The sequence below is a fragment of the Silene latifolia genome, chromosome 4, assembly GCF_048544455.1.
Source record: "Silene latifolia isolate original U9 population chromosome 4, ASM4854445v1, whole genome shotgun sequence".
In the NCBI taxonomy this organism is placed as follows: domain Eukaryota; kingdom Viridiplantae; phylum Streptophyta; class Magnoliopsida; order Caryophyllales; family Caryophyllaceae; genus Silene; species Silene latifolia.
The window spans coordinates 99,984,417-99,992,982 of record NC_133529.1 but is presented as its reverse complement, the minus strand read 5'-3'; the positions used below and the strand labels follow the sequence as shown (position 1 = coordinate 99,992,982).

General features: G+C 39.5%; 1 long non-coding RNA gene across 1 annotated transcript; it reads left to right on the top strand.

The window, feature by feature from the left end:
- The first annotated feature begins 3,765 nt into the window (after window positions 1-3,765).
- LOC141652349 (uncharacterized) lies at window positions 3,766-5,873 on the top strand. The gene is made up of 2 exons (XR_012547161.1): window positions 3,766-3,869; window positions 5,603-5,873. It is a non-coding gene; the product is annotated as an uncharacterized LOC141652349 (long non-coding RNA).
- Window positions 5,874-8,566: the final 2,693 nt, after the last annotated feature.

The window sequence follows — 8,566 nt, the reverse complement described above, 5'->3', positions numbered from 1 at the left end:
AACCTAGCTCTTCACCTTGGGGTGCTCCTGTTCTCTTTGTAAGAAAGAAGGATGGATCTATGCGATTATGCATAGATTATCGTGAACTTAACCGAGTTACTATCAAGAATAAATATCCTCTTCCTAGAATTGATGATCTTTTCGACCAACTCCGTGGTGCTTCTACTTTTTCTAAAATTGATCTTCGTTCGGGCTATCATCAAATTCCAGTCCGAGAAGCTGACATTCCTAGAACTCGCCTTGATGAGGTATGGTCATTTCGAGTTTACGGTGATGCCATTCGGATTGACCAATGCTCCAGCAGTATTCATGGATCAGATGAACCGTACTTTCAGAGAACACCTTGACAAATGCGTTGTGGTGTTCATTGATGACATCTTGATCTATTCTAAATCTGAAGAAGAACATGTCCAACACCTTCGTGTTATTTTAGAGATTTTGCGCCGTGAAAAATGGTATGCTAAATTCTCCAAATGTGAATTCTGGTTACCTAAAGTGACCTTCCTTGGGCATGTCATTTCAAAAGAGGGCGTTATGGTAGATCCAGCCAAAATTGAAGCCGTTGTTGATTGGAAAAGTCCAACCAATGTTTCTGAAATCCGTAGTTTCCTTGGCTTGGCGGGTTACTATCGACGATTTGTGAAGGATTTTTCAAAGATTGCTAGGCCGATGACTCAGCTGTTGAAGAAAGAGTCTAAGTTTGTGTGGTCTGAAGAGTGTGAAAATGCCTTCCAGGAATTGAAAAAGAGGTTGACTACCGCTCCGGTGTTGACCTTACCTGAAGAAGGAGTGGACTTTGATGTATACTGTGATGCTTCTAAGCATGGTATAGGTTGTGTCTTGATGCAGAAAGGGAAAGTCATTGCTTATGCCTCTCGACAGCTTAGAGTTCATGAAGTTAACTACCCGACTCATGATCTTGAATTAGCTGCGTGGTGCATGCTTTAAAGATTTGGAGACATTATCTCATTGGAGTCCATTGCAACATCTACACCGACCACAAGAGCCTGAAATATCTCTTTACCCAAAAAGAGCTGAACATGAGACAAAGAAGATGGTTAGAATTGGTGAATGACTATGATGCCAATCTAATTTATCATGAAGGAAAAGCTAATGTGGTGGTTGATGCTCTTAGCAGAAAATCCTGTCATTCTTTGAATTCTTTTCGGGACTTACCTCCTGAACTTGCTTTAGAACTTCAAAAATTAGGAGTAAGCCTTGTAAAAAGGGGCTCTCATCATCTTGATGCCATGTCACCAAACTCGACTTCCACCGTGAGATCCGTACTTGCCTTCCTAATGATCCTACTTTCATATCCATTCGAGCTAAAATTCAACTTGGGCAAGCTAAGGATTGTAAGATTGATAATGATGGGTATCTCCGTTATCATGGTAGAATCTATGTTCCGAGTGCAGCTGATTTGAGAAAAAGAGTTCTTGATGAAGCACACCTTTCTCCTTACTCCATTCATCCGGGAGGTACCAAAATGTACAAAGATTTGAGATTGCAATTCTGGTGGCCTAGGATGAAGATTGAAGTTATGGAGTATGTCAGTAAATGCCTCACCTGTCAGAAAGTGAAGATAGAGCATCAAAAGCCCGGGGGTTTGCTTCAACCCTTGGATGTTCCTCTTTGGAAATGGGAGTCTATATCCATGGATTTTGTAATGGCTTTACCCAGGACTTCCACTGGGAAGAATGCTATTTGGGTGGTTGTGGACCGATTGACTAAATGTGCTCGGTTTATTCCCATCAAAGAGACCTGGAGTTTAGAAGTTCTAGCTCGTGTCTATGTGGATGAGATAGTGCGCTATCATGGGGTTCCTAAAGATATAGTTTCAGATCGGGATCCTCGATTTTGTTCTCGTTTCTGGACTGCATTACAGGAGGCCTTGGGTAGTAAACTATTGATGAGCACTGCTTTTCACGCCGCCACAGATGGTCAAACTGAGAGAACAATTCAAACTTTAGAGGATCTTCTTCGTGCCTGTGCCTTAGATTTCCAAACTTCTTGGGAGAAATGTTTACCTTTGGTTGAATTCTCTTACAACAACAGCTATCAAGCCTCCATTAAAATGGCACCATATGAAGCTCTGTATGGTAGAAAATGCCGTACTCCTGTATGTTAGGATCAAACCCAAAATGTTCCAATGTTAGGACCTGATTTGGTGACCGAGTCCATTGAACAAGTTAAGATCATTCGGGAGCGGATGAAAGCCGCTCAGGACCGTCAAAAATCATATGCTGATGTCCGTCGTCGACCACTTTCCTTTGAGGTTGATGATCAAGTATTCCTTAAAGTGTCACCTATGAAAGGGGTGAAACGGTTTGGCGTTAAAGGGAAGCTGAGCCCTAAATATATTGGACCTTTTCGGGTGGTTGAAAAGATTGGTCCAGTTGCCTACCGTTTAGAATTGCCCCCAAATCTGAGCACGGTTCATAATGTCTTCCATGTTTCTCAATTGAGGAAGTACATTAGTGACCCTAGCCATATCATCCAAGAAGAGATTCTTGAATTGGAGCCTAACTTGGTGGTTGAAGAAAGGCCAATTCGGATTCTTGAAAAAGCCAAGAAGCAACTTAGGAGCAAAGTTGTACCTCTAGTCCGTATTCTTTGGCGTTGTGGAAATGTCAGAGAAGAGACTTGGGAGACTGAAGCTTCTATGTTAGCTAAATATCCTGAATTATTCTCGTAAGGTATTCCTTTTCTTACTCTTTTTCCGAGTTACTAAGCCTTGTATAATCATAATTAGTAAAGATAGTATTCTTACTATAGAATTTTAAACTAAAAGTTTGAAAATGCTTGTATGATTTTCAATGGTTTTAACATTAGTGAATGTTGAATCTCGTTGTTGGTGACGTCCCAATAATGGGTTTTCTCAGTTATTGGTGTAGAAATATTTTTTTTTATATCTTGATATGAATATGGATGTTCTTGTCTGATCAACAAGAGTATCACCGTTTCATTGAAAAGATACCTATATTTTCTTATAACTATAATTTCTCCTTCTAAGTTTCGAGGACGAAACTTTTTAAAAGGAGGGGTGATTGTAACGCCCCGTAATTTCGGACCGTTAATATATTTCGAAAATAATTTATTAATCAAATAAAATTTGATATTTAAAGTAATTAAAGTAAAAATAATTCAAAGAAATATAATTTTATTATATTTTGAAGAAAAGTATTTATTTTGATAGTTTCGAAATGTTTAAAAATAGTTTGAACCGTGTAAAACTTTTTATTTCGAAATAAGGGCGTATCGGGGGGAAAATGACAATTCTTTTGAACGTTGGGTAAACGAAATTGGAAATGGGTCGTATGAATACTCAATTTTCTTGTAATCTCGTGTTTAAAAACTTTGGTCTTGTCGGAATTTGCATTTGACTTACGGTTTTAATTATTATCGAACCGAGTCAAAACCGACTCGAAAAATCCCGACTCGAACTCGACTCCTTCCTTTCCTTTCTCCCCTACCCGGCTCCCCTTCCCCATTTCTTTCTTTTTTTCTGATTTTTGTTCTTAAGTTCATCTTCAATCCTCTAAAATCAAAACCAAACACATTTCAACAAAAATCAAGCCAAAATCGACATAACTTACTCGTTTCTAATCGGTTTTTCGCTAAATTTACATTTCCGGAATCCTCTCGTCGCGATCTACAACTTGGTATAATTTAATTTCAGTTTTCTTGAAGTTTTTTTAAGACCAATTTTCGGAAATTTCGGTTTTATATACTTATCTTTGTGTTTTAATTGTTTATTTAGGTGAAGAATTGGAGGACGAGTTCGGGGACTCGTATATTGTAGAGGATAGCGGCTAGTTGTTGTTAGGGTTTGGGTTTTGAGGTGCTAATTGCTCTTTTTCTAGCTTAAGGTAACATATTTCGAGTTACTCGACGAAAGATCGTCACATGTTTTTGATTTTTGTATGTTTGGTGATTTTTGTTTGAGTAGTAGTTTTCACATGTTAAAATTTGTTGCATGCATGCTTAAATTATGCCTTTTGTTAGTTTAAATTAACAAAGTTGAATTGGGAACGATTAATTAGTGTTCAGACGGTCTTTTTCTAAACAAAAATGGAAAAATTGGTGGTGTAGGGGTGACGGCCAGCAGCCGGCAGGCCCACGGTAGCCCACGGCCGGCCTTGGGGTTGGCCCGGGTTGGTCCGTGCTGGTTTCGCGGTTTTTCGTACAATATTGGTCATTTCGGATTAATTAATGTTAGAATAGTATAAGTAACAAATGGGTAGTATTTTGAATTGAAGCATACTAGTAACAAAAATTATGTTAATGGTAAAATTGTGCTTATATTAATAGTTATCACATGTTAGGATAGTTTACAAAATGAAATTGTAATTAATAGGCTCAAAATGAATTTTATAGCGATAATTGTAATGTTTTGTTGATTGTGCCGAAAACTGAGCCTTAGTCCATTTGACTGATGCGATGTCAGTTAATTGAGTGATTGGTCACCGCAATTTGACCCGCACTGTCCGCAGGTCAGGTTGCGGGTAAAAATTCGGTTGAATGATTTAGATAATCGGCCTTTTTCTTGTTTTAGGCCATTTATTATATCTTTATTCCACATGTGTAGTTAGTTGAATTTAAGTAGCTTCTTATATTGTAGAAACGGCCCTAGATTCCCTGAAGCCTTTAATATGGTTAATATTGTTAGAATTGAAAATTGGTATTTAATACTTATTGAGGATACTTTTTGGATTTGTATCTTTGAATAAACATTTATATAGCCTTTCACATGATAGAATGTTAGAATTTAGGTTGGTAAGTTGGACTTTTTGCCCTCTTATGGTTAAGTGGGTGTCTTACTTGACTTGTGTGGTGAGTCTTGTGTGGTGTGGGCTAAAGTATTCAAGCTGGGACTAGCTGGGACTAGGTCCTAGGTGAGTATTTCGGCCTTCATCATAGATAGGTCTTTATAGTCTTTGACGAGTATATGTTCACTGCTTGATAGCCTTTGTGTTCCCGACTAGTGGATTTATATCCAAGTTGGGGCATGACCTCGCCATTTTATTTTGATAGTAAGGGGTCAACTTAAGTACTAGCCAACCCTTTGGTGGACTCCTTAGGGTACTCACTTTGTTTTTAGAAAAATTGTGGGTCTTGGGTGCGGTGGTGTGTATCCGCATGTCTAGGTCTGCGCAGATTTTAGGCTAGGGTTGTGTTGTCTCTTGGCCATGTTTTATTAATATTAACCGCTGAGCCAAGATACCGGTTCGATTACCTTCCCTACCTCGTGGTATAGACTCGAGTTACAAAGTGACTATTGACGGTGCTAAGAACTTATGCCTGTCTCTCGATATATTGCCCTTTCTTGTATGGTGACTTTATGAACTCGTAATAGGTGAGATGTAAGCCGGTTCATTTGATAAAGTTTGGATTACTATTTGAATTATATGATTCACATGATAGTTTAGTTTGGTCAATTTAGGGGTCATAGGTTAGATTACATGATAATTACATTGTTTATCATATTGTTTACATGTTTTACTACATGTTACATTAATTTCGACGATTCGTGGCTGGGAGGACTCGAAGTTACTCCCCACTGAATTGTGGCTTTCGTGTTTGTATAAAATGTGATTGACAGGTTGTTGATGCTTAGTTGGGGTCACAGACGAGCTAGTGAGCAAGGAACCTTGGACCTAGTTTTGGCTATTCTATTAGTAAACCTTTTACACTTTTGGTTTGTATATAATTTGAAGGGACATATGTCTCCCTTTTCTATTTTGGGTTTGTATCACTATATTTCCGCGTCTTAAGTTATGTATGTAAATTAGTTTATCAGCTTTTGCAGGGTTTTTGACACTCTTCTTGAGTTGGATTGGTTGTGAATGGTTTAGGAAGAAATTTTTTTGAAATTGCAGGTTTTATCTAGTTGAACCATTTACAAACATATCCTACCAGTTTTTCCGTAGAATTTACGCATTTAAGTAATTAGATAACGCTAATTTTTAAGGGTGTCACAGTAAGTGCGTTACTCGATCGAGTAACGGAGTTACAGCGGGGAATTATAAATCGTATAATAGTGAAACCCAAATCATTTCTCCTTTCTTCCAAAACCTAAATGCCGTCATTTCACTTCTCCTCCACCATAGTTCCTCTCCTTGACGCCTTTGAGAGTGGTTACACTATAGGGATGGTATGCTTGAGTCGGGTAGCGGTCTTGACGCCGGGATTGCTTTTATATAGGTATGTCTTCATCATCATCATCATCGTCTCCTGTGATTTAAGTTATGGTTAAGGTAGTAGTAATAGATGGTTATGATGGATGTTATAGGTGGTTTAGATGGTTGATTGTTGTCTTGTGATCGGACGCGGAATCGTTGTGGTTTACTAAAGGTAGGTTCACCTACTTAGTACTGTTGATTGTCTAGAGGGACTATTGTTGGTGTATAGTTGGATTAGTGTCACTGTTTATGATTGGTTGTGGTAGTTGTTTAACATTGTGTTGAAATAGGAGTTGGTGATTGTTGATTATATAGTTGGCTGTGATTGTTTGTCTGTGGTTCTCGAGGTGCGTCCTCGGCTGAGTGGAGTCACTTTCGGGAGTGGCTTCACGCCGTTGATTTGCCTTCTGTGGAACCCGCCACATAAGGGATATGCACATTAAGAAGCATGGGTTATCGCTCGGATAGATGAGCGGGGCTTAGGTGGGAACGGCTGCGGTCCCCCACTGGCAGGACTGGACCTTCGGGCAGTCAGAGATGTGTGGTTGATTGGAGGAGGTGGTGTGTGTGTGTATTGGTGTAATTGTGTTGTGTCCGCTTATACTTGTTACCTCGCTTAGTGACCTTATGTGGTTTTGTTGTGTTGTCTCTTTGTTTTGTGTCTGCTGTGATCCATTATGGTGAGCAGTCAGTCTTAACCCACAAGGTAGCTTAGGCAATCCTCGTGGATATACCACTCATCAGGAACCTCTTCTTGACTGTTATCCTTCCAGTGTTTTCAATAATGAGGACGAGGTGCTCAAATAGATGAATGCTCAAGGTCAGATACCGAAACCAGTTGCCAGAAGAATAAATGTTCGAGTATAGGTCGATGATTACGAGTCTGGATCTAAGATCGCGTCGAAATCCGAGTCCGAGTCCGAGTCTTAGGCTTTCTATCCCATAATTTTGTCATAGTGTCTTTTTTTTGTGTCCATTTCCATTCCTAGTGACAACCTGGGGGCTGTCCCACGAGTCACATGTCTTCTCGAGTCTATACATTTATCATTCATTTCAATAAAATTACGCTTTTTAATCCCCATATTCTATCCTATCTCTTCCTTTATCTTTTTCCTGTGACAACAAGAATTGATTTGAGATATTTTAAAACGAACAACGCATGGCAAGTCGATGTGAGTACACCTAAACGATGTTCCATTCTAAGTTGTAGAGGACCTAAAACTCCGTGTCCATTTTCTTACCTATTCTATGTCTACCAACAGAAACCTCACTATACCCCAGTTTAGGACGAGCCTATCTCAAGAGATTCTAGGACAAATCCAGACCATCTCCCTTGTTAACAATTCATGACGGAAGGCAAGCCCATTCCCCACAATAAACAACCCATGTTTACGAAAGATCAACGCGTTTCACACCAAATGTGCTAGTCTTACCCAAATCCATGGTAGCAAGCAAATCTAAGACGATACGAGCCATGGTAAAACACAAAGGCTCAATCAAGAGAAACGACCAAGATTTATATCCAAGACAAAAGAGTCAAAATAAGAACAAGGCTCAATCCAACAATGTCGATATCCAAAGTCAAAGTTATCTTCAAAAACCTGAATCAAGAATCTGAGCAAAAAGCCGAGATATATTCTAGACCAAGAATATGAGTCTGAATCAAGAACGAGTATGAAATCAAATGCTGAACGGAATAATGCTGAATCAAGACATCGATGAAGATGGTCAGCTAGCACCCTCACTTAGCCTTTTACACACCCTAAGTCCTTCTCGAAACCGTTACGGTGAGACAGTTAGGAATTTTGAGAATCCTCTCAAACTCGTCAAGTATACCCATCCTTTGAGGCCAAGACATAGAAATTTGATCCCGCATCAATTAACCTACCTTTATGTGCTCAGGCTACATCAAGCCAAGAGACTCCAATTCTAAGCCATATTACAAGCCATAACTCTATAAAGCCTTAACTCCACAAAATCAAGCTCCAGAGATTTGCTCATCAAAGCCTCTTGTTTCCGAGCCCCACATTCCAAATATCCAATCCAGTTTCACCTTGACCCATACACGAAGTCTTTAGATACTTTGCTACCTAGGACGGGACGAACCCATATCCACCCTTAGGGTCCACTTTCGAGTGCGCTCACATGACAAGGAAATCTTTACAAATTTAGTTATACCTCTTTGGTCTATGATCAGAGGGAGTTATCTCAAATCGGTTCTTCGAGTCACCAAAGGAAAATACTCTCCCGACCCATGCACTTTAAGGCCCCCGACCCAATAGCTTAGGCACACACCGAACTACAAGCATGGTTTGATTTCACCTCTTCAGATGGATACGTAAGCAGTCCTTTCTTACACAAGAAGGATACAACCACAACACCCA